Source organism: Cupressus sempervirens, chromosome 6, assembly GCF_028749045.1.
Source record: "Cupressus sempervirens isolate cs-2001-9-10 chromosome 6, ASM2874904v1, whole genome shotgun sequence".
NCBI classification, from domain to species: Eukaryota; Viridiplantae; Streptophyta; class Pinopsida; order Cupressales; family Cupressaceae; genus Cupressus; species Cupressus sempervirens.
The window spans coordinates 545,547,294-545,572,868 of NC_143123.1; the positions used below are offsets into that span (position 1 = coordinate 545,547,294).

Sequence of the window (25,575 nt, forward strand, 5' to 3'; positions counted from 1 at the left end):
CTACAGAAAATGAGTACAAAGGAGCTAGTGACTGGGTTGCCTCATATCCCTTATACAGATGGTGTGTGTTAAGGTTGTGCACTTAGAAGACATCACATAGATCCTTTTCTGATAGGTAGATCCACACATGCTAAGGCACCATTGGAGTTGATATATACTTATCTTATGTCATTTCCCACTCCATCTTTTTTAGGTGCTTGATATGTGATCACATTCATAGATTACCTCTCTAGATGCAAATGGGTGTACTTTCTAAAGTACAAGTCTGATGTCTTTCATTCCTTTTGAATCTTTAAGACATTTATGGAGAAGTATTTTGGTCTTTCTATTAGGCATATATATGCACTAATAATGGGGGGAATATGTGAATTAGTCTTTTAGATATTTTGGCATGGAGCATGGTTTACAACATTAGTTTTATGTTCCCTATACACATCAGCATAATGGGGTTGCAGAGAGAAAGAATAGGACATTATGGGAGATGGCCAATTGTATGATTCAGTCTAGATCTATGAGTTCTTCATTGTGGTATGAAGTTTTCAATTATGCCAACTATATCATAATCAGATGCCTCACAAGGTATTGTGACTCATGACTCCTAAGGAGGCTTGGACTCATGTCAAGCCTGATGTTTCTACTTTTGTATTTTTGGTAGTGAGGCTTGGGCATTTATTCCATATGCTCAATAGAAATCCATGGAAAAGAAGAGTCAACCACTAATTTTTTTAGGCTATTGTGAGGATGTGAAGGCATACAAATTATTTGATCATGATTCTAGAGATGTCTTGTTTTGAAGAGATGTTCTATTTGATGAGCATTAGCCTCTAATGGATCCTCCATCTCCAGCTTCTTCCTCACTACCAAGTACTTCCTCTACTCCTCTATTGGATTATGCATCCTCTGAGGAAGATATAGATATTGATCCCCCTTCATCACCTCTACTAGATGTTCCACGAGTGTCAAGTGGGCTCGTGATACTATTAATGTAGCTTGATCTTTGGTAGGTGATCCTACAGATGCTCTTTGCACTCAGGCTCAGACTACAGGTAGTGGCCTTTTGAGTCATGTCATTTCAAATGATCCTCAAAGTTTTCATAGGCAACAAGACACTTAGAGTGGGATAGGGCTATGGATGAGGAGTACTCTTCTTTGATGAAGAACCACACATGGGATATTTTTCCTCTTTTGAAAGGAAGAAAGTTGGTTCGGTGCTAATGGGTATACTGTACCAAGTATGTTGCAAATGGTTCTATTGATAGGTACAAGGAATGTCTTATTTTAAATGATTTTTCATAGGTTGAGGGTATTTATTACTGTGAGACCTTTTCTCCTATTTCTAAGATGAATTCTATTCACCTTGTACTCTATCTTGTAGCTTCATAGGGATGGGTAGTTTTTCAGGTAGACATGAAGAGTTTTTTTTTTTCATGAAGGCCTTCATTAGGAGATCTAAATGGAGTAGCCTCATGGGTTTGTGTAGGACTCTTTATTGCTATGCTAGATTTGGAGGTTTTTATATGGTCTCAAATAGGCCCCTAGGACTTGGTATGAGAAGATGGATTCATTCTTGCTTGCTTCAACATTCACTCAATGTCATTTAAATCCCATAGTTTACATTCAATGTCATGGGGCTGACTTATTGATACTTGTGCTTTATGTTGATGCCCTCATCATCATAGGAAGCTCAATCTCCATGATATAGGGTGTTCAATAAGCATTTAGAGAGCAATTTGAGGTGATAGATCTTGAACTTCTACACTATTTTTTTGTCCTACAAGTTTTTCAGTCTTCGGATGGGATAGGTATACTCCAAAAAAGTATGCTCTTGATATACCTCATAGATTCAGCATGCTTGATTGCAAGCCTTCTTCGACACCTTTTTAGTTAGGTGTTGTTTTATCTACCACTTTCTCTACTCTTATAATTGATTTCACATTATACAGACAACTTGTGGGTAGTTTTTTGTAGCTGACACACACACGTCCTAATAATTCCTTTGCAATTGGACTTGTCTCTCCATTGTCCCATTATCCTCATGAGAGTCATTGGCAAGCTTCCAAATGTATCTTGAGGTATCTTAGAGGTACAACATGTTATGGCATTCACTACAAATTAATGAATCCTCACATTTTTGGTTTCACAAATTTAGATTGGGCTAGTGATATTGATGATCGCAAGTCTTCTTCTAGTTTTTTCTTTTGTCTTGGTTCTAGTCCTATCACATGGTCTTGCAAGAAGCAACATGATCATGCATTATCATCTACAAAGGAAGAATACAAGGCAGTTGTATTGGCTAGTTAGGAGGTTTTTTGGCTTTGATAGTTGATGATAGAGTTTAGATTTTCTCCTAATAGTCCCACCTTTCTCTGGTGTGACAATCAGAGTGCTATACACATTTCATGCAACTCAATTGAGCATTAGGAAACCAAGCACATCGAGCTTCACATGCACTTCATCAACTACATAATTTAGGATTATGCTTTGAGCTTGGAGTACATTCCTACTGCTGAACAAGTTGCAGACATCTTAACTAAACCTTTTTCATCCCCATAGTATCTTGAACTATGTTATATGCTTGGGGTGAAAGAAGTTGTCCTTGGGGAGTCTCAATGATGAGTCCTTCCTTCTTTTTCATGCTATCTCTTTTTGGAGTAGAGTTTTTCCCACTAGGTTTTCTCTATTTCTCTATTTTATAGAGATTTGGCTATGATTGGATACCTCATTAGGCCTTGTTACTAAGACCCAATTTATCTTTTCCCATTGCATTGTAGTTTCCTTGCTCTTTCTGCATTGTTTGTAGCTGCATTGTTTCTCATCTTAAGCGGAGGTGTTAGAGTAAAGTGTTAATTTAATTTCATTTATCAAATATGCTTTACTATCTTCTTAAGATTTCACTTTATGCACTTTTTCATTCTCATTTAATAATTAATTAGTAATTATTAAATAGTATTTACCTTTTAGGTTACCCTTTTCAAGTTTCAATCTCCTTCTCTAAGGATAGATATTTGTACTTATCTTGCATCTTTTTCATTTCTAAGAATACAATTTTCATATTTTTAGAGAAAAACCCTTACCTCCACTCGTCTTTTTCTTCTATGATAGGTTTTTACATGCAGGTTTTCTTTGGACTTTGTGGATTTGTATTGATCAAATCCTTCAGGATTTTGGTTTGGGGATGCTTAAATCTTTGGAGGAGTTCAATTCTTTTCTATTAGTGTGTTATTGATTTCATAAAACATGAAGAATATTCTAATAACCAAGACTACAATGAATAAGATTTCATAAACCATATACAAGATTCCAATTAACGAGAATTCAATTAACAATATTTTAATGAACATTTTAAAATAAAAAGATTCCTTACACTATAAAAATACACATGTGCATCAATTCACAATAATATAATATATCAGAATATATAATCATATATAACTTTGATGCAAATGTATGTCAAAATATACATCCATATAAAAAATATGGCACATGCCATCAAAATATGTCTATGAAATCAAAGTTTATATATAAAATATGGCATATGCCATATGAAAATGTGCCCTAAGGCATCCCTAAAAAATTGTTATATCTTAGGCTATGGGAGGATCATCAAAATGAAGCCTCTTTGATACACTTTCTAAACACTCATGCTCCTATATGAATAAAAAAGACAAAGTCCAAGTTAGACTAGTTAATTAAATGATTTATACATAAAAAATAAAAAAATTATTCAAATTCATATTGATCAATAATGAAGGCAACTTCATTTACCTCTCTCCATGCCTTCCTTTGCCACTCAGGAGTCCTCACATATGTCCTTGGCAAAGTACACACCTCACTAAGTCCAACCTAAACATGTTTGTATGGTTGTCAGATTGATCTAATACTTAAACTATAATGTTATTAATGATAAAAAAATCAATAATTCAAATTATAATTTACCTCAGGTGATCTGTAATCAAAAAATGACAACTAATTGAGAAAATATACAAATCCCTATTGATCTCCCTCCATTACATCAGGTGTTTCCTACAGTAGTTAAAATATAGTTTTTACAATGATGACAACCATTTATTTATAATATAATAACATTAAGATAAGTAAAAAATAAACGATGAATATACACACTATAAGAAATATAAGAGTAACTAAGAGGGGAGGGGTGAATCAGTTACTATAAAAATAAATCCCAGATCCCTCAGATGTCAGTACAAAATACAAATAGATAACTGAGTACTGATGAAGCTCGGTAAACACACAAAATGTTGTGACTTAGTAATAACTAGACTAGCTTGGTAAAAGATTAACATATAAACCATTAGATGTTATCTATGATTACCATTACTTTAACTTAGTTGCAAACACATAAACAAAATAGCATGAACACATTTGACACCAAGATTTAACATGGAAACCCAATTTGGAAAAAACCACCAATAGCAACTAGTTATTGATTTTGACCCTTCTGAAGTGAGCCCTATTAGGAGCCAACCCTGTTAAAGGTTACAAAACACACTTTTAGGTGTGACACTATTAAAAAATTTGATCACCCTGTTAGGAATGGTCTAGTTAGAGGTCTTGAGAACAATTCAATGGAATTGCTACCTTGTTAGAGGATTTGAAAATAGCTATTAAGTCAACTCTATTAGGAGATTTAGATCACTACTACAATGGTTAGAGAGTAACAATGAGATGACCTGATTTGACTGCAACTAATTTTCGAATTTTAGATATCTGTTCTAGCTTGTACTTGATCCTTCCTAATCAAATATGGCTTTGTTGCACCACAAGGATATTCTATTTATCCTTCAAATTTGCTTCCTCTACTCATCAATAGATCTTCAATCACATCATCATAATTTTCATATTCTTTTGCACTTTTCTACACACTTGAAATCACAACTTGATCTTATATTTATACCTTCCACTTTGTCAAGTCAGCTCAAATACAACTTACAATAATCAATATTCATCACCTTAGTCGGTTGGAATCAAGAGATAAGTCAATTAATATTAATAAAAAAAAATAAGAAAATCCTTAATTACCTGACCCTACTCGGTAGGAACTAACTCTAAAACAATTTCCTTTCTTAACCAACAGAAGCTTGGTTAACACTGTAAACTTACAAAAATCCTTTGGCAATTGAGTGAGCTCAGTTAGCACTGGTTCCATCCAAATTTTCTTCAATGCTTGAGTGAGCTCAATTAACACTCGCTTTCTACAACTTTTCTTTTGATGCCCAAGTGAACTCAGTAGACACTACCTTCTAAACTAGGCAAACACAGGAATGCTTAGTAGACACTGAGAACTATCTTCACTACCTGAGTGAGCTCGACATATACTGACTGATAATGATTATGACATTTTTGTAACATCAAAGAAAACACACAATTAATCAATTGTATCCAACACATACTATAGGGCTCTTGATATGAATGGAAATACTCGAGGGTCTGTGATGGTGAATCTAGGTATGTGTAGCATCAAAAGCCACCCCTTATAAAATAAATAATGAAATAATATTTCATTAGTATAAATAATTAAAAAGTACATATCTATCTATATATGCATTTAATGACTTCAAAACATATAATTACCTTGCCCTTGTCAATGATCGGTGGCACAACCCTCTCACACATCCCCAACTAATAGGTGAAACTTACAACAGAAAAAGAAGATGAGAAATCATGTAAAATATAATATCAAACAAGAAATTAATGAGTAATCAAGTAATACATACCATAGATGTCTCAAGGCCAAATGAAATGGCCGAAAGTGTGACAACATCCAAACCTCTCATCTCCTCCTTTATCATTAGCTAGACATAATTGAATCACATAATGTACATAAGTATGAATTTATAAATTTTTTTAATATAAATTTTGATTATAAATTAATGATGCTATGACAAATCAAATTTATAGACATACCCTAATAGGAGTCCATGTCTCTACCCACCCCTCCTCATCTCTTATAGAAGCTATGGCTATCTCTGCATCCATGTCTATTGTGTCATCATCCCCAACCTTAAACTAAAATTGAGAATCAGTAATGGGACCCAAAAAAAAACTCTTCCACATAATGCAAGTATGTGACACACAAACATGTGAGGAACTATCAAATGTACTAGTGCCAAAATCATCAACACAAAGAAGCAACAATGACCTAGTTTGGGTGACTAGTGCACTACTCAAATGATGATTGGCTCTAATAGATGTCACACTAGCTTTAGCAATGACATCAGGATGTTGGACTGGAGGAGGGGTAGGGATATCAGGGGGGGACAAATTTGGTGTCTTTCTTCCACTTTACCTTGGGTCTATCCTACAGAGCTCCACCTCTTACATGCATATTCAACTTCATGCTCCAATAATTAAATTTATGCCCTTTGACAAGTTCAGCATATAATTTTCTCAAGAAATATATGAGAACCTCCAAATTTTTGTGTGGTATTTTTTCAAAAACAATCCACTAGTGATCCCAAAAATGATTTCTAATGGCCTCATTAATGCACCATTTGATTGACTATTTTGTTTTTTTACGGTCAACTTTTATACCAGTTTTGGGGTCGATAAATAGGTTGATTAATTATTTTTTACTAATATTAATTGTCGCAACCCTATCATAATCCAAACCACTATCAAACTAGTTGTGCATCTCACCAAGGCAATGAAGAGCTACATCATGCTGCTCGATAAGGGCCTCAATATTAGCCAAAATAGAATCAAGGGTGGCTAGCATGGGAAATAAAATAGGGATAGTGTTATATGTTTGTTGCACAACCCTTAATTGATTTATATTTTCTTTAATTAGGTCTTGAATTCGGGGAAAGCTTGGAGGGGGTAGTGGTGGTTTTGGATTGTTTTGAGGATCATCATTGGGTGGGGGATTGTTTGGAGGTTGGTTAGGGTCTGTCATGCCTGTCTATAATGCAAATGAACATATAATTACAATTTGAATGAAGAATTTAATAATGAAACTAAAAAGCTTCCATTTTCATTACAAAAACCTAATTTAAAAAAAAAAAAACTAAATCATTAAAAATAAAATAAAAATTAAAGTTACTTGTCTTTGGATGCAATGTGGAGTGACAAAATGGAAAAGATATTTTGTATACCCGATTTAGAAGTAAATATGTGATAGCAGAGTTTGTTAATGGTGAGAGAAAATGACAAAATGTGTGTTCATATTTTTTTAAAAATCTATGTGTAGGTTCTGGGTACCCATATGCTCTGGTAGGTTTTTTTTTTCTTTGGTATTAGGATTGGGGGAAAAAATTCATAGCAAATTTCAAATCTCTTTTGGACATTTTGGACTATTTTTTTCCCACATTGCTAGTTTTTAGCCCTCCATGATCCTACACATACCTAGCTAAGAATTTGTAATAACTTAAGGGAATATATATGTGTAGTCTAAATATCAAAAGGCAAGAATCTAAAAATATAAGATGAATAACTCATCCAACTAGGAACACATTTAAGATTAAAGAGAACAAATTTCTACAATCCATTATATTGTACTGATATGTTTCTAGATTCAATTGTGTTAAGATTTTTACCATCAACGTTTCGAATCGCACTATGTGATCCATCATCAGGATGAAGAGCAAGAGATGCAAAAAAAATCTCTTTTTGCATCTCTTGCTCTTCATCCTGATGATGGATCACGTAGTGTGACTCAAAACATTGATGGTAAAAATCTTAACACAATCGAATCCAGAAACATATCAGTACATTTAAGATTGTTATTTGAAAGATTTCATGAAATTCAAACATAAAACTTACTTAATAAGATTAATGTTAACTCAAAATATTATGCTATAATTTTGTTTCCTAAAGCTTAAAATCTTCATAACTTAAACTAGCTCATTTTATGGATCTAACAAGGATCTTGGACAAAAGGTATTTGCTAGAAGGTCGACATTTTAAAGCATAAAGGCTTTGAAAATGGAAACTCATAATCATATGGAAAGAGACAAGATAAATGAAAGAATGGGACAAATTAAGATACAAATGTTGTAATGTGGGATCCTTGTCAAATGTTTGTAAATACGGTAAGCCCTTAGATTACTATTTGCATTTAAGGGAAGAAAATCCTTAAGAAAGAATGAAGGTTTTTCATGACTCTATTCTTTCCTACCGATGTCCGTTTGAATGGAAGAACATAGCAAATTTTATTAAAATAAATAAAATATTGACTTTGAACTTTTACCGATAAAAAAAATGATGATGATAATAATAATAATATATTATTTTCTATTTATTAAATATTTCTAATATTATTATTTAAAACTTTATTGTTTACTTATTATTTAATATTAAATCTTATTTAAAATGGGCATATTGCATTGTGCACTTGAAACTTAAAGAAATCTAGAGATAAATTTCTTCTATATGGATAGAGCATCTTATACTTTATAATAATTTAAGAACTATCGAGACTTACCTCTTGTCACTCAAATGGATAGTTGTCTTCATCTCAACAATTTACTTATGGTGCTTGCCCTCAATCTAGAGTGTTTGTACCTATGGATTCAATTTGATCATCTATAACTTGATTTACAAATGCCAGGACATTTATAAAGGGAAATGCACGCATGTGGACCACTCTTTAAGAAAAGTTGATCATTCAGCAAAAGAAGCAGCTTTGCATGTGGACCAAGAACTCCTTTGTTTCTCTTTCATTTATGTTTTTGTTGGCTTTGACATGTCACCATTGGAACTTAAAACTAATCCAGAACCATCTCACATTTTCAGCAGAGTAGATTCCTAAATAGATAAAACATTATCCTTGGTGATGTTTGATTTAGTGTGATCAAGACATGCAGATAGCGAGTGCATTTTCATGCCCAACTTATTCATTTTTCCAGCCACCATTCACAGATCACTCCTACGCTGAAGATGGTCCTTACCTTTAAAGGGCTTGTGATATTATATAATCAACAACATGTATATTATAATATATGATGCAAGAACATAAAGTAGAATCCTGATCATTAACTTTATATTGAACCTCCCCATGTCCTCCACATGAGATTTCTGTTTTTGGGCTGACGTTCAAATGTGCAGTTTTGGGATTGAAGCTATCCAATGATGTACAAATTTCAATGTGAGTAAAGGTAATGATTGCAACTGTGATTTTAGTGATGATATGAGTGGTGATTTTGGTAGTTATTTAGTAGTTATTTGGTCTTAATCATTTGTTCAAAGAGGTGTTTTACCGCGCATGAATCTTGCATGAAGTGGTTGGATCTATATAAAGCATGCTTCATGCTTCTTTTAATAAGTAATAATGAATGGATTATGATTTTATTCAATAGATCTTTATGTGCTCTATTTTTTCCCCTACAAGTATGGTTTCTCTTTATAGCTAGATTTGTGTAGCATTAGCTGCAAAATTTTACATGATATCATAGTTTAGGCCGTTAGGAAAAAGAGAAAAAAAAAATTATTACAAAAATAAAATATTAGAGCTTTCAATAATGGAGTTTTCAGCATTTATCTTTCTCATGTCATTCAATTATTTATAATAGAAGCCACCAATTCTTCTTAGACTCACAAGAAGATCGAAATATCACAACATTAGAGCTTGGACCCGATTCTACTTCAAAAATAGGTCAAGATCGTACTCTCTTTGCATGGATCTTGCCTTTCTTTTCTCTCTAGAGACACATTGTTTTTGTGGATTTGTCATGCCTCTTGGTGCGAATGCTTCATTTTCTTCCATACTTGATTAGATTTATAAATGATTGGAAGCTATATTTTAAATCAACAATTTATCCTTGCATGGTTGAGTAGTGTCATTAGGGTTACTCATACAAAATCTTATGTCAGTTACATCCTTAAGTGATAGATGTTTTGCATTTGTTTTCCATCTATACTTTGTTTGTGGGAGCTATGCAAATTATTGTCTAATGTATCTTTGATTTGATTGACAAATATTTTTCCTCTGTTTGTCATATGCTCATTGTTTGAGTAGTGTCATTGGGGGCACTCATGCAGATTGATCGTAATCTTTATCTTGGTTTTAGTGGAGGTTCTTCATTGAACACCTTGACAATTATGATTCTACAAGTGTCCACAACTTTTTCATGTCACAGAAGATTTTCTCTTATAGATTTTGAGGGGGGATTTTATTCCTATTGGGTTTTCCCTCTTTCTTTCTTTCTTCATTAGCTTCATTCTCCTTAATTAGAATGAAGGGAGATATTAGTGTTAATTAATTCTAACTTGATATACCTTCTTTTTCTCCCCATCATTTTTGGCGATTTCAGCAGATATTGCAACTATGATTTCAATAGTGATATGCATGGTGATTTCACTATTTATTTGGTCTTAACCATTTGTTCAAAGCATTGTTTTAATGTGCATTAATCTTGCATACGGTGGTTGGATTTATATAAACCATGCTTCGTGCTTCTTGTAATAAGTATCAATGAATGAATATAGATTTTATTCAATAGATCTCTATTTACTGTATTTTTCTTGCAAGTATGGGATCTCTTTATAGCTACATTTGAGTAGCATTAGCTGCAAAATTTTACAAATTGCAGATTAAATCGCTCAACTTGGATTGCATTACATGACCTTACATGTATTAAAAAAATTAAGATTCACATAATATTTTTGGTTTAGCTAAGGATTGATTTGTATCCATTTCACTAAAATCTTTTTGAGGCATGATCCCTGCCCCATTCTTTATAGTGTTGGAGTCATTCACTCAACATGATTTGATTATGATGGGCTTATCAAAATTCGATGGCTTAAATACCATACGCTAAAGCTTGATTCCTAGACCAAAAAGTATTAAATAGTCAAAGTTGACTTACTTTTTCTAAACTTAATTTCTTTCTCAGTGTGTGATGTTTAAGGGTGGTACATTTAAAACCATTCAACTTCAACTTCACTAATAGACCAAGAACCCATCCACTCCTTACAAATTTTTAAATAAAAGATCACATCTTTATATACTTTTGAAGTACATGAGCATTGTACTATAGACACCAACTCTCCCTATAAATTCAAATAGATTATCCACCACATAAAATTTGAAAAAGTGGTAGAAAGGAGAAAAAGAATATGAAATGTAGATTGGAAGATAATTCAAAGAACCCTCTAAAAAAAAAATTCATGGGATTAAGGAAACTCTTTGGATCTCTATTTAATCAGCTAAGCAATGAGTGGCTAATCTCTAATCCATGTCCCCGCTCGCTATCTTAAGGTCATCACATCTACTATGGTTAATGGGTGACCTCCCACATCTAAGAGATCAAGGTGGAAAGGAAAAGGTTTGTATGTAGGTTAATAAGAAAAACAACTATTACATTAAATACATTAACATGTGGAAATGAAAAGGAGTTTGACTCAAGAAAAATGGGTCAATGAGTTTGATTCAAAGAAAAACATAGTTGAATCCTAATATAAATATCAAAACTTGACTTGGCATGGAAAATATCTCTTACTTATCAATTGATAAGCTTAAGGAGCTTTCTAACGAATGGTTTATAAAGCATAACACTTATTGAAGGTTCTATAAATGGGATTTCAAAAAGTAGTCGAATCTATTGTTTTTACACTCCATAAAAAAGATAACTAGGTTTTGATTTTCAATTCCTACTTGCTAGTAGAAAGTTGGAAAACCTAGTTTTGAGGCAAAATTGGAAGTCTAGTATTCTAATTCCATTTTGCCAATTTTGAAACAAACACAAAAAAATTCAAATATGGATTTTGAAAAAGCTAATTCCTATCATCTTCTAGGAACCAAATGGACCTTTAAGTCATTCTTGGGAATATAAATTTTGTGCAACACTTTATAAGAGGATTTGTAGAGATGGTTTGCCCCCTTAATGATTTACTCAAAAAGGGAGCAAAAATAGAATGGGTTCTAGAGTTTAAGAAATTATTTGAGGATATCAAAGTGGCCATTCCATGGCTCCAATACTGGTGAGTCTATATTATGGACTGCCTTTCAAAATATAATCTTTTGCTTCAGAACATTCATGCATCAAGATTCTTACACAAAAGAAGGATAAAGAAGATAAAAGATCCATTGCTTTTATGAGTTGCCCTTTGAAAATTTTTGAGTTAAATTATTCTAACCTCAATAAATAGTATTTTTCTTTAATCAAAGTGGTAAAGAAATTTTTCCATTATATACTAAGGAGTAAAGTATATGTGATTGTGCCTAATTCTATGGTTAAGACATTACTAATGCAAAATGAATTGGGTGAAAGGTGAGGAAAATGGATGGCAATCCTTCAAGAATTTGATTTGGAGATTCAACCCATAAAGTTGGTAAGAGGGAAAGGATTATCAAGAATGATAGCTGATAACCAAATTAAGGATGAGAAGAAATTCAAATTTGATGGGGAAACAGAGATGGAAGAGCAAAAAAAGATTATAGTGTCTCAAATTAATATTGAGCAAGGTATAATAACAGATGTTTGGTACCAGGATAATGTTTACTATCGTCTACAAAATCAGTATCCTGATTGGATGAATATTTCATAGCATAAGGTACTCAAAATGAAGTGTAAATCCTACATGCTACATAAGAGGAAATTATACAAAAGGAGCTATGAAGGGATTTACCTAAAGTGCCTAGGACATGAAGAAGTAAAAGAATTTTTGGAACAATTTCATGATAAGTATGGTACATGGCAGGGTTTAGTAGAGTCTACAACCCATATGATTTTAAGATTAGGCTATTTCTAGCCTATGATCTTTGAAGATACATTTGAACATGTGTGTACTTGCCACATTTGTTAGACTGGTGCTAACAGAGAAAGACATCCTGCAATGTCATTAAAGCCAGTGTTCGATGTATGCCCCTTTGTAAAGTGGGGGCTAGAATTCATTGGTCCAGTAAACCCACCATCATCAACTGAATACACTTTTGTTCTCATAGCTACCAATTATTGTACACGCTAGATAGAAGATGATACTTTCAAAATTTGCACGACAAAGGTGGTTATAGACTTCATACAATAACACAATGTTACTAGATTTGGGATGCCATTCTTTCTAGTGTGCAATAATGGATCAAATTTTACATCAATATTCCTTACTCAATGGGCACTTGAAAATTAGGTTATAATCAAGTTTTCTTCAAATTATTATCCACAAGGAAATGGTGTGGCCAAATCTATAAATAAGAAATTGATCATAGAAATAGAACATTTGTTGAAGGAAAATCCTAAAGATTGGCATACTAAACTCAAATATGTGATATGGATAAGACTGAGTCAAGGTCAAGAATGTTTTGGGAAAATCTTTGTATTTTCTCATCTATAGACAAGAGCCAGTATTCCCACTTAACCTCAAGATTATTTCTTTAAAATTCATGAGTGGGTACACTGAAGATGCTACAAGGTTGAAATTATACTAATGAATCTCTTGGAGATGGATGAGAAACTGGTAGTTGCATTGAAGCATATGGTGAAACGTTAGGTTGTTGTTAAGAGGTGGTTCGACAAGCGGGCCATGATAAAATCTTTTAGAATGTCTAACCTTTTTCTCTTGTGGAACAAGGCAAAATAAATTTGGGCAGCCATACTAAGTTCCAATGCTTTTGGATTGGTCCTTTTTAGATCGCAAAAATTCTAGGAGAAAATTCTTTTAGGATGAGTTCCTTACAAGGGGAATTGATTCTGTTGCCAGTCAATGGGCAGTTCTTGAAACATTACTTTGAGGCCTAAAAGTACAAAAAATAAAAATAAAAAAATCCTCCTTTCTACAAATGTATTTATTTGTGCAAGTGTATTTATTTTTGCAAGTGTGTTTACTTTTAGTTGTGAGTTTTCTTTAAGTTGTGTGGTTACTTTCAAAGTTGCATTAGTCTGAGAGTTAGGTGTACTCAAGATTTTATCTTGATGTATCTCATTTAAACCATTTTTGGTTTCAACTTTTGGGAAGAGGTATTTCTTTGTCAAGACATTTTAATGATATTGTGTCTTATACCAACTGAGGAACAAATGTTATGTGCAGTAATAGAGGACTTTCAGTCTTGAATTCAGAATTATAAATCAAAAAAATTTCAACACTTAAAAAATTTAAAGATTGATTGTCTTAGGTGTTTTCGAACCAAGGTCCATGGCAACAAGGGATAGTCCAAACCCTACCAGTTCTGACAAAAGGGTATTCTCAAAGGATTTTCTAAGATCATTGTTTGGTGTGAGAGTTTCCATAAAGTTCTTAAAAAGAGGAATGCAAGGGATGATAACTAAAGATTGAATTTGAGAAATGACACCAATGTCTTGGCCACACAGTCTAAGCATGGCTAGGGTACATAAAGAAAATAAAAAAGAAAAAATAGTGTTAAGAATGAAAGATTCTACAAAGTTTGAGAAAGGTAATTTGACTATAGGGATACACATTCCAAATAAGCTATCTAGTATCAAAATAATTGCTTCATCAAAGAATCAAATGGTGACATGTAAGCTATATGAAGAAAATATTCATTAGATTACCTAGGACTTCAAAATGAAAAATGAAAACTCATTAAGAGCCCTGAGGACTTTTTCTCTCATCTAGTCAGATAAGTGATTGATAAACAACTTTCATGAGGATTCCCAATGAATTGACTAGTGGGGTGGAAGATTGTTTCCAAATTATTGGAATTTTTTGATAGATTGAATTCTGAGATGTCAAAGAAAATGGATACACTAAACATATAGTGAACTTAGAGATTCAAGATTCTAAAGTTTCGACTATGAAGTGACTCAAAATACACTTGGAGTATTCAAAATTTAGTAGATATTTGACACATATTAGAGGAATGTTTGCTGATGAAGAAATGCCTTTATCATTTCTTTCCTTTTGTCAGGGCTATTTGTTGTGGTTTCACAACACATGCCCCATTTCTACTAGAAATGGGGACCTCCTAGTATATTTTTTTAGCTTTTCAAATCTATAGTCATGGGTCTGAGTATTTTTTAAGGTTCTACCTGGTAGCTATGCCTAGTTTGGCTCTCTGCTTGAAAACCCATTTACCAAAAATTGGAGTTTTAAGTTTAAAAATGAACTTTGTATGTGAAGGGGTGCACTAGCACACCTAGCACAAATAGCACACCCCTCAAGGTGCACTAGTGCACTAAGTCCCCTAGTGTGAAGCACTTCCCTTTGGAAGTGCACACATGCACATAGGTGCAGGTAAGCACCCCCAAATGGTGTTCTCTATCCTAGGCCTATAAAAGCTTGAGATGCCCACTCCTCTCCATTCACTTTCTTTTCCTTCATTCAAGTGATTGCACCTCCACACTTTGTGAGGTGCGCTAATCTTCTTTGAACTTTCACACACACAAATACTATGTTAGAAGGTGTGCACCTTGCACACCTATCTAAGATGCACAAGGTGTGCACCTTTTTCCCCAAAACACTTAATAAAACTAAAAAAACTAATCTAACGTCACCATGTGAAAGGTGTGTACATGCACACTTTTCAAGGAAAATGATCACTCTTTTATTTCACACTTGGTCTACTCTTTCATTATAAGGGTGCGCTATAGTGCACCCCTCAAAGTGCACTATGTGCACATTCTTAGTTTTGAAGGTTTTCCAAATGGAGAGGTGCACCTAACACACCATTAAGGTGCATAATGTGCACCCAAATTTGTCTTCTAGAGGTATAAAATAGATTTTTTAGGTGTTTTGTGAGCAGTTTTCAGGATTTAGGGTTTCTGGGTCATTTTTTCAGTAACTAGGGTTTGTTTAAAAAAAAATTCAAACTTCTAGACTAATATATATTTTGGGTAGATAGAATGACTTCCTCCTCATCCTCCCTCATTATAAAGATGGCTCCAAAACTAGTGGTCTTCAAATTTCAAGGTGTTCCATTGAAGTCATGCTTCTAGAATGCTCATTTGAAGATCTAAGACACTGAGCTAGGCCATATTGACTGAAATGCATTCTTGTTCCTATGAAACAAACCAAATGAGAGGCCCCCTATGGTGTCTATACTTATAATATTAGGGTTAGTAAATTTAGCCTCACACCTAGTTTCAATACAATCTTTTGAGTTGGCTATGACATTGGTAGAGTATTATTTTTTAGAGGAAAGAGTGGTAAAAAGAATAATTGGAGAGATCATTCTAGATCTAAGGCCTAAGAATATAGAGAATTTTTTCCATATTCTGAGGGTAGATCAGTACATTAGGTTGGCATACCATCAAGAAAAAAGGTGGTATAGAGAGCATGAACCAAAAGCTATAGAAATCATTCAATCCTCGTATCTCATTGACAAGACTCCTCTTGGGTGAAAAGAATGGAAGGTAGATATAAAAGGATGTTTTATGAAAGATGATTTTGAATATTCTATAGTTCTTCTGAGTAGAATCATGGGATTACCAGTAGTAAGCACTTAAACATATGGATGATACAATCCATTGAAACCATCCAAATGGTGAAGATGCAAATTGACTGGGCCTCAATTCTTAGTGAGAGTTTAGAGGAATAACTAGTTGTGGTAAAAAATGACCTAAGGTCCTATATGACATCTTATTTGGTGTATCTATTAGCAACAAGAGCCATAGATTACCCAGGGTTTTTTAAAAGGGGCAACTTGCAAGATGTAACGCATGGCCTTATGTGGTATACCCTGAGTTGGTGAGGAAAAAGCTTTTAGATCACAACAATAAATACAGAATAGTGAATGATGCTTTCATTTTTGTAGTCATCTGGTTCATTGAGGGAGACTATGCAAAAAGGATGTCAGAAGAGGCAGCAACAAATATTAAAGAGATATGTGCCTATTACATCCAATTCAAGATATTCACCTATTTAAGGGTAGTGGGTACAACTATAAATCCAAAGAAGCTCCCTAGCTATCTGTGTGAAAGACTCATATTACTAGAGGTTGCATGATAACTCTCATCTACATATGACAGAGTTAAGAAGAAGCATAACAAGACCTAGGTATGGCCCATCACTATGGTTCCATTTGGTGTTAAAAAAAAGTAGGATATCGTGACTTTTGAGTTAGAATGGGATCGCTATCCCTTGGAGGACTATAACTCCCCTCCTCCATGTTTTGACAACATTGGCAAAGTTTAGCACTTGGCAGGAAAATAGTTCAAACGTGAAGATTCCATAGAGGATCATTGGATGAATGCAGTAGATGATTACAAGATCTAAATAGGAAATTATTGTAGGATGACTCTCTATTTGGCAGATAGTGCCTTAAAAATGAAGGTCCCATTAAAGATTGTGCAGCAAGATACTGAAGAGGTCTTAGATCCCTTATATGATTGTGATAAGATATATGATCAATCTATCATGAATGCAAAGATTCATGGATAAGAAAACACAAATATCAATCATAGGGTGAGGCATATTATCAAATTAACCAAGGAATGGATTAAGAGACCATTCAACCTAGATCTGATGCAATAAACAATAGTTTTCCAACTTGCAGACTACCTAGTAAAAGTTGGAGGTGTGAAGGTGATAGTGCCAATATTCATAGCTCAATCTCTAATAAGGTTGGAAATGGTGCATCAGCTTGATAGAGAAGTTGGATACTTCATATCACAAAAGGGTAAGAACAAAAGGAAAAGAGCTTCCCCTTAGCAAGCTGAGCTTGAAGAAGAGGCAACTCAAGCACCTAGGAGCTAAGGGGCAAAAAATATAGAAGTCATCTAGACTTAGGATAATCCACCAATGCCACCACCAGAACAAGGGAAAGAAGTTTAAATAGAAGCACAAGAAATACTTCTACCTATGCAAGAGGAAGAAGCCTCTCCATTAGCTCCCAAGAAAAGAAAGATGAAAACTCTAGTTAAAAGGACAAGGAGACAAAAGGTGATAAGAAAGCTTATTCCTTTTCCATCAGTCCTAGAAGTTATCCTATATGAAGAATAAAAGGATGATGAAGACAAAGAGGATAACCTTCCCTTCAATCAAAGGACTCATCTTGCAAGGTTTACTAAAGTAGAACAAAGAAGGAGATCCACTATAACACCACCATCTATTCCTACACAACCTATTCAAGTTACAACTTTGGAGGATGAGTTACAACAAGAGATTGATGAGCAAGAGAACCAAGGGGTCGATGTCTTTAAAATGTCAAATTTTGATTTCATGCCTATAGGCAATGAGCTAGTAGGTGACAAGATAACGAATACCTGAAAAATCAACCTCCACGAGAGGATTGGATTCAATTGTTGCCTCAACCATAATGAACTTTAATTGCTCCACCATCACCAAGTCAAGTTTTATCTTGCTTGGATGAAGGTTTAGTTACTCCTCTCCCTCTAGGTAATGAAGAATAGGTACAAGCTAAGTAGATATAAGAGCCACAACAAAGACTTGCCAATGAAGTATCAAAGGAGGGGCAAATAGATGAGGAACCTCAATAGACTTGCCAAGATATAGAGGTAAGGACTATGGACTTAATAGACACATAGATGCCTGGTATAGATCTCTCACAAAAGGAGAAGACTCTAGAGAGGATTGATAAAGGAAAGGGCCTAACAGTACAAGCTCCCTCTTTATCTAAGGATAAACCTTCGATGGAAGATACTCCAAGATGGTTGAGAAAAGAGGTGATGGTTAGACATAAAAAGTAGTTGTATTGTACTAAGGAAGAGGGTATGAGAGAATTAATTGAAGCTCTCAAGAAACCTAATCCACCAACAGGTGATGCACAAACATTGGCCTTCGTTATGAGTGATCAAGATTGAGAATTGTTTGCCCATATTTCAATCCCTCCTCTACATGTAGATATTAAGGATTTGACCTCAAAATATTATCAAATCAAAGAGGTCTTTCTTGGAAAACCTACTATGGATACTATCAAATTGATGGTCACTATGGGAATCAAAGATGTGTTTAGGCACTTAGAACAGGATGAGTCTGAATTGTGAAGCCTCCAGAAGAATAATGAACTCCTAAGTGGTTATTTTCACAAAGTAGTTAGTCTATTGGATACTAAAAATCCTAAGGATACTTTAGGTGTGGCACTTGATAGCAGGTACAAGGAGAATGTACAATTAGATCCATTTTTGAAGGCTTGTTAGCAATCATGAGAAAGTTTTGAAGAAAAGGTGTGTAGATTATTCAAGGAAATATTAAGTTATTGCACCACATGTAGGATAATGTAGACAAGTTGGTTGCTATATTGAACTAGGATTTTGGGTTGATGGATGAGATACATACCTGGGGTAAAGACCTTCAAGTGATACTATATTGCAGATGAGTTAGATAAGATAGATTATTGGATAAAGAGGATTATAGATGGTAATATAGTAATGGAAGCATTACATGTGGATATTCATAAGCTCAAGGGTCAAGCCCAAGAGAAGATTTTGGAGGCAGAGAAATATTACAATGATGCTTACCTTGAGATTTTTAAAGATAATTCAAGGGATAGACCCATGATTGTGAAAGTAGTTGTTGAAAATTTTTGAATAACTTTTAAAGAAGCTTCCATTGATGAGGATATTAGACAGGCATATAAGATCGAAGAGGCATTGCTATAATAGGATGTGAAATTGGGAGATTTTGCAGTGACTCGCATAGAGGTGGGAAACTATCAACAAAAAGTAAAGGATAAATATGATGCTTTATATTTTCCGGATGCAACCCAAGTGACTAAAATTATAGAAAAATTCAAGAATAAGTACCTAGACATAGCTATTAAGGGGAACAAAACCCAAAAGTTAGAATTTCAATTTTGATACTTGGTAAAATTTTGCATTTTTTGGGCTTGTCTTCCAAGGTGCACTTCTCCCAAGGTGTACAATGTGCACAAGGTGTGCTTCTCCAAAGGTGCACTGGAAGTTTTTGAAGAAGTTAGAGGTACGCTGATAGTTAACTGCCAATTCCAAAGTTAGAGATTTATATGCACTAAAAATGCATTCTGGCAGTAGTTAAACTCCTACAAACATCGAGAGAAGGTTAAGCTTCTCTTTTTGGCATCTCTAGAGACTCCTACATCATCTGATGGCTTTCTTCTTCTTGTTTTCTCATACTTTCTTTATTTTAAGACATGTAAAGGCTCATGCACCCATTAAATGATATAAACAAGGGTGGAGTCCTACTTAGCACCTTTTAGGGAGTTAGTTTGTAGATAAATAGATATATTTTATTAGTTTAGAAGAATATGTTTGCATAAAGAGATCTCTCACTCTCAACACAAATTGAGGCAAATATTTCCTATCAACTAAGGAATTAAACATGTATTCTAGGCCATTGTTTTGATGTAATAATATATGCTATTGGTACTCTCATTCAGAGTGTAGTTATTCTTGCCTGAGTGTGTTATATTTTGTGAATGTATGTTCATGGAGTGTAATGGAACCAATAGTTTTGTTGCATTATTTTGATTGAGCAATCTTTTAATTCTAGTGTTTGCCACATGTCTACAAATTCTACTGATGTACTTAGTTAGAGAAGAGATCACCCTATTATTCCTACATAGCTTTTTGTCTGGCATGAGCGCACTTTTTGTAGCCTTGCGATCTGATAAAAAGTGAAACATCTTATGATTACTAAATTTCCATCGATGATTGCATCAGTAAATTAAGGAAGCATTGCTCCTATTTTCATTGGTTACCTATCAATCTTTTTAAAGGCTTAACTCATAGACATGTTGTTTATGTGGCTTATGTCCATTAGGTATTTACTTTTCAAGTCATTTGGTTAAACTTCTTGTTACCCTATCTTTGTTATTTTCTTTTACAAACACTTGGTTAAATTAGGAATTCATATAATTGCATAGTGAAAATTGCATTTATTATAAAAACAAAAAAAATACAAAAATATATTCATTTTTTTGTAGTTATTCTTTTGAGATAGTAAGTAGATTCAACATCTTATATGAAATTGGTCAGAACCTACAAAGACCTTCTCGTAAACACTCACATTTATCTTCATTGAGAAAATTCCAGTCTGTTGCAAGATCACCCAAAACCTTGGAGTTAATCCTAGATCAGCTTTTCACAAGAGGAGTTTGAAAGGATTCATGTCATTAAGCATCATGAAAAATGACAACTCAACAACACTCTCTTATTGACCATTACACCACCCTTGATCAAAAAGACCTTAGAAGAGAAATAAAATGTTTTTTTTTTGCTTCATTGATTTTGAAAAGGATTTTGGCACAATTTGTAGAAGTAAACTCTAACACAACATTGAAGATTTGGGCATTCCAAAACAATATAAGGCAAATATTATGTAGGCTTTATAAGCAAGTTCAAGCTAAAGCTAGAAATAGATGGGTCTATTAGAGAGTTTTGGAAGGAAGCTTGGTTTCAAACAAGGGTAATCATTATCCCCACTTTGTTTCTTCTTTACATAGATAACTTAGAGAACTAGATATAAAAGTCATGTGGTAAGGATGTATATTTGGACATCTTTCTAACATAGTTAATGCTACATGTCAATAATCTCCCTCTATTGGCTAGAACAATGTATTGTCTTATAGTTGCACCTAAGGGCACTAGAATTGAATTGTAAAGAGGTGGGAACACAAGTAAACATTAAGAAAGTCAAATTCATGGTCTTCAATTTGAGAAGAAAAATGAAGCAAGTTTGAATTTGAAAAGTAGCCCCTTGCAAGTAGTGAAAAAACACAAATACTTTGTCTTTGATTTTCATAGAAATCCTAGTTAGGATTCTTGTAAAGAAAAATAATAAGAAAGTTTAGGAATTTGTATACATGCTTTGAAACAAATTCACATCAATCAAGATACAAGATTAAAAGATGAGAAAAATGTTATTTAGATTGTATGTCAATCAATGGTGTCAAATTGTGAGGCATGAGACAACTATTGAAGTTGATGAAAGGTTGAAGTTGGTGAAAGATCAACACCACAGCTCCCAAGAATCACCTATATGCAAACACCTATCATAGAAAGAGAGAAACAAAAGCTATGGAGGCCAGAATTCCTAGATCCATAGATGAGACATTCTTGATGTGTAAAAAGGAGATTGCTATTATTAAAATTGAATTAATAAAATTACGAAGATATCAATCCTTATAAAAGAGATCAAAACCCTAACAGGTAAAACTTAAGTTGCATGATAATAATTAATAAAATAATTAATTATTATATGCCTAAAGTTTAGCTTAAGTAAACTAGATATAATAAGTGACTTAATAATTAAATTTAACTTATTTAATTAACAAGGAAATATATTATTAGTCTAACACCCCCCTTAGGTTAACTTAAGGAATAGCTAAAATCTTAGAAACTACTGCTAAAAGCAAATTTGGGTCTCAACAAAAAGGCCTGATGAGGTACCCAAGCACAACCAAATCTCTATAAAGAGAAGAAATAGAGAAAACCAAATAGGAAAAACCCTACTCTAAAAAGAGATGGAAATAAAATGTTCCAAAAGATAGGAACAAAAGGATGATCATGAAGAGCACCATTGAAGCATGAAGCGACAAACACTACCAAATTGTTGATCTAAAGAACCTCCACTGTATAGAATATGACCAAGTAGAGAAGACTAAACCTAAAGAGCTGATCAATTGAAGATGAAAGGTATCTTCATGGCCTCCAAAAATAGGAATGGAAGAATGTCTATATGGTAAATGACCCATCTCCCCAAAATGCATGGGTATCCAGCCATTACAATCACCTAGTACATAGAATCAAATGTTGAATACATAGCTCACTCCATCAAACCAAGAAAGCAATAGAACCAACATAATCCCTCTATAATGCTAAGAGGTAAGACATAAAAATTGAAATTGAATGCAGTATCTCTTGGAGAAAGAAGAACTAGGAACATTAAGAGTGCAAAAGAAGTACAAACACCTATAATGGCACGTGTCATTGACACATCATGAGGCTAATGTCATGGAAGGAACACTCACTTAACAAAGGAATATGGCTAATATGGCCAACATGAAACCCCCTAAGGCACTGTATAATGTAATGTGAGTACAAAAAACACAAAGATGTGCAAGATCCCAAAATGCAATACAGTGACACTTTATCTCAGTGCATTTGCAAAAATACTACAAAAGGATGTCAACAAAGATCAAAGGAGACATAAGGTTGATGCAAGAGATAGTACAACTCATGAAAAATCATTTGAAGAAACATAATCAATCCCCAGACCTGAAACAACCAACATATCCACCAGAATGGAAAAAAAACAAAAAATTGAATGGGATGTGCCTGGAGAAGAATTTGGAAACATAGAATGTTTCAAAATATGTCTCCCAGAGTGTAAAATAGAACATCTAACTTTGAATTGGGAAGTGTTTTAGTTTTGTATCATAACTATTATGATTTGTGTGCCAAACATATTGGTCTATGTGTCAAAAACCTCAATTTATGTGCCAAAAATATCAATTTGTCTACCAAAAAATCTTGATTTTTCATACCAAAAAATATTGATTTACACACCAAAAAATCTCAATTTTCATACCAAAAATCTTGATTTTTGTGTCAAAAATCTCAACTTTGATGCCAAAAAATCTAAAAATCGTTGCCCCATGAAACATGTAAAATCATAAAATTGTTGCCTCGAGAAACATACAAAATCATAAAATTGTTTCCATGAGAAGCATTCCAAAAATCAAAAAAATTCTGCCTTAAGAAATGTGTCTAAAAATCAAAAAGTTGTTGCTTCAAGAAACATGCCCAATTTGGAAGCAATATTATTTTGCCTCAAATTCAAACTGTGTCCAAATTGGACAAATTTTATATGAAATTAGGGGTTTTTAGGTGCTCTGAGCTCAACAGAGATGTTCCTTTTAGGCTCAAAGTGACCCAAAAATTAGTGACCCCCTAGATTCAACATAAAATAACTTTGAAAAATGAAACCCTCCTAAAGAAAAAGCACAGATCTGAAAGTCAAGCTAAACTTCTCATAAACATAATGTAGTAAACATCTATTATAGAAAGAGAGAAGCAAAAGCTATGGAGGCTAAAATTCTTAGATCCATAGATGAGACATTCTTGATGAGAAAAAAGAAGATTGTTATTATCAAAACTAAATTATTAAAATTACAAAGAGATCAATCCTTATAAAAGGATATCAAAACTCTAACAGGTAAAACTTAGGTTTCATGATAATAATTAATAAAATAATTAATTATTATATGCCTAAAGTTTAGTTTAAGTAACCTAGAGATGACAAGAGACTTAATAATTAAATAAAAATGATTTAATTAATAAGGCAATATCTTATTACTCTAACACCCCCCACCCCCTCTAAGATAAACTTAGGGAATAGCTAAAAACCTAGAAACTATTGTTGAAAGAAAATTTGGTTCCTTATTAATAAGGCTTGATGAGGTACCCAAGCACAACTAAATCTTTGTAAAGAGGAGAAATAGAGAAAACCACATGGGAAAAACCCTACTCCAAAAAGAGATGGAAATAAAATGTTCTCAAAGATAGGAACAAAAGGATTATCATGAAGATCACCACTAAAGCATGAAGCTGCAAATACTGTCAAACTACTTAGCTAAAGAACCTTCACTGTATAGAATATTACCAAGTAGAGAAGACTAAGTCTAAAGACCTAATCAATTGAATATGAAAGGTATCTTCATGGCCTCCAAAAATAGGAATGAAAGAATATATGTATGGTAAATGATCCATCTCGCTAAAATGCATAGGTATTCAACCACTACAATCACCTAGTACATAGGATCAAATACTGAATACATAGCTTACTCCATCAAAGCAAGAAATTAATAGAACCAACATAACCCCCTATAATGCTAAGAGGTAAGACATGAACACTGAAATTGAATGAATTATCTTGTGCAAAAAGAAGAATAGGGGACATCAAAAGTGCAAAAGAAGTAAAAACACCTATAATGGCACATGTCATCAACACATCATGAAGCTAATGTCATGGAAGGAAAACTCACTTGACAAAGGAAGATGGCTAAGATGGCCAACATGAAACCCCCCAAGGAACTTTATAATGTAGTGTGAGTAAAAAAAAACACAAAGATATGCAAGATTCCAAAATGCAATAGAGTGAAAATTTATCTCAGTGCATTTGCAAAAATACTATAAAAAGATTCAACAAAGATCAAAAGAGACATAAGGTTGATACAAGAGATAGTACAACTCATGAAAAATCATTTGAAGAAACATAATAGATCCCCAAACTTGAAACAACCAAGATATTCAATAGAATGCAAAAAAAGAAAAAAAATAGAATGGGATGTGCCTAGAGAATAATTTGGCAAAATAGAATGTCTCAAAATATGTCTCCCAAAGTGCAAAATAAAACCTCTGACTTTGATTCGGGAAGCATTTCAATTTTGTACCAAAACTATTTTGATTTGTGTGCCAAATATTTTGGTCCACATGTCAAAAATTTTGATTTATGTGCCAAAAATCTTAATTTGCATGCCAAAAATTCTTGATTTGTGTACCCAAAAATCTTAATTTTTGTGCAAAAAATTTGAAAATCATCGCCTTAGAAAACATGAAAAATCAGAAAGTTACTACCCTAAGAAGCATGCCAAAAATTAGAAAATCATCACTTTGAGAAATGAGTCTAAAATTAAAAAAATGTCACCTTGAAAAATGTGTCCAATATGGAAGCAATATTTTGTCTCAAATTCCAATTATGTCCAAATTGGAGAAATTTTATATGAAA

General features: G+C 33.5%; 1 pseudogene; it reads right to left on the minus strand.

Annotated features, from left to right (window-relative positions):
- The window catches only part of LOC149553404 (floricaula/leafy-like protein), a 91,852-nt pseudogene that overhangs the window by 58,135 nt on the left and 8,142 nt on the right, over positions 1 to 25,575 (minus strand).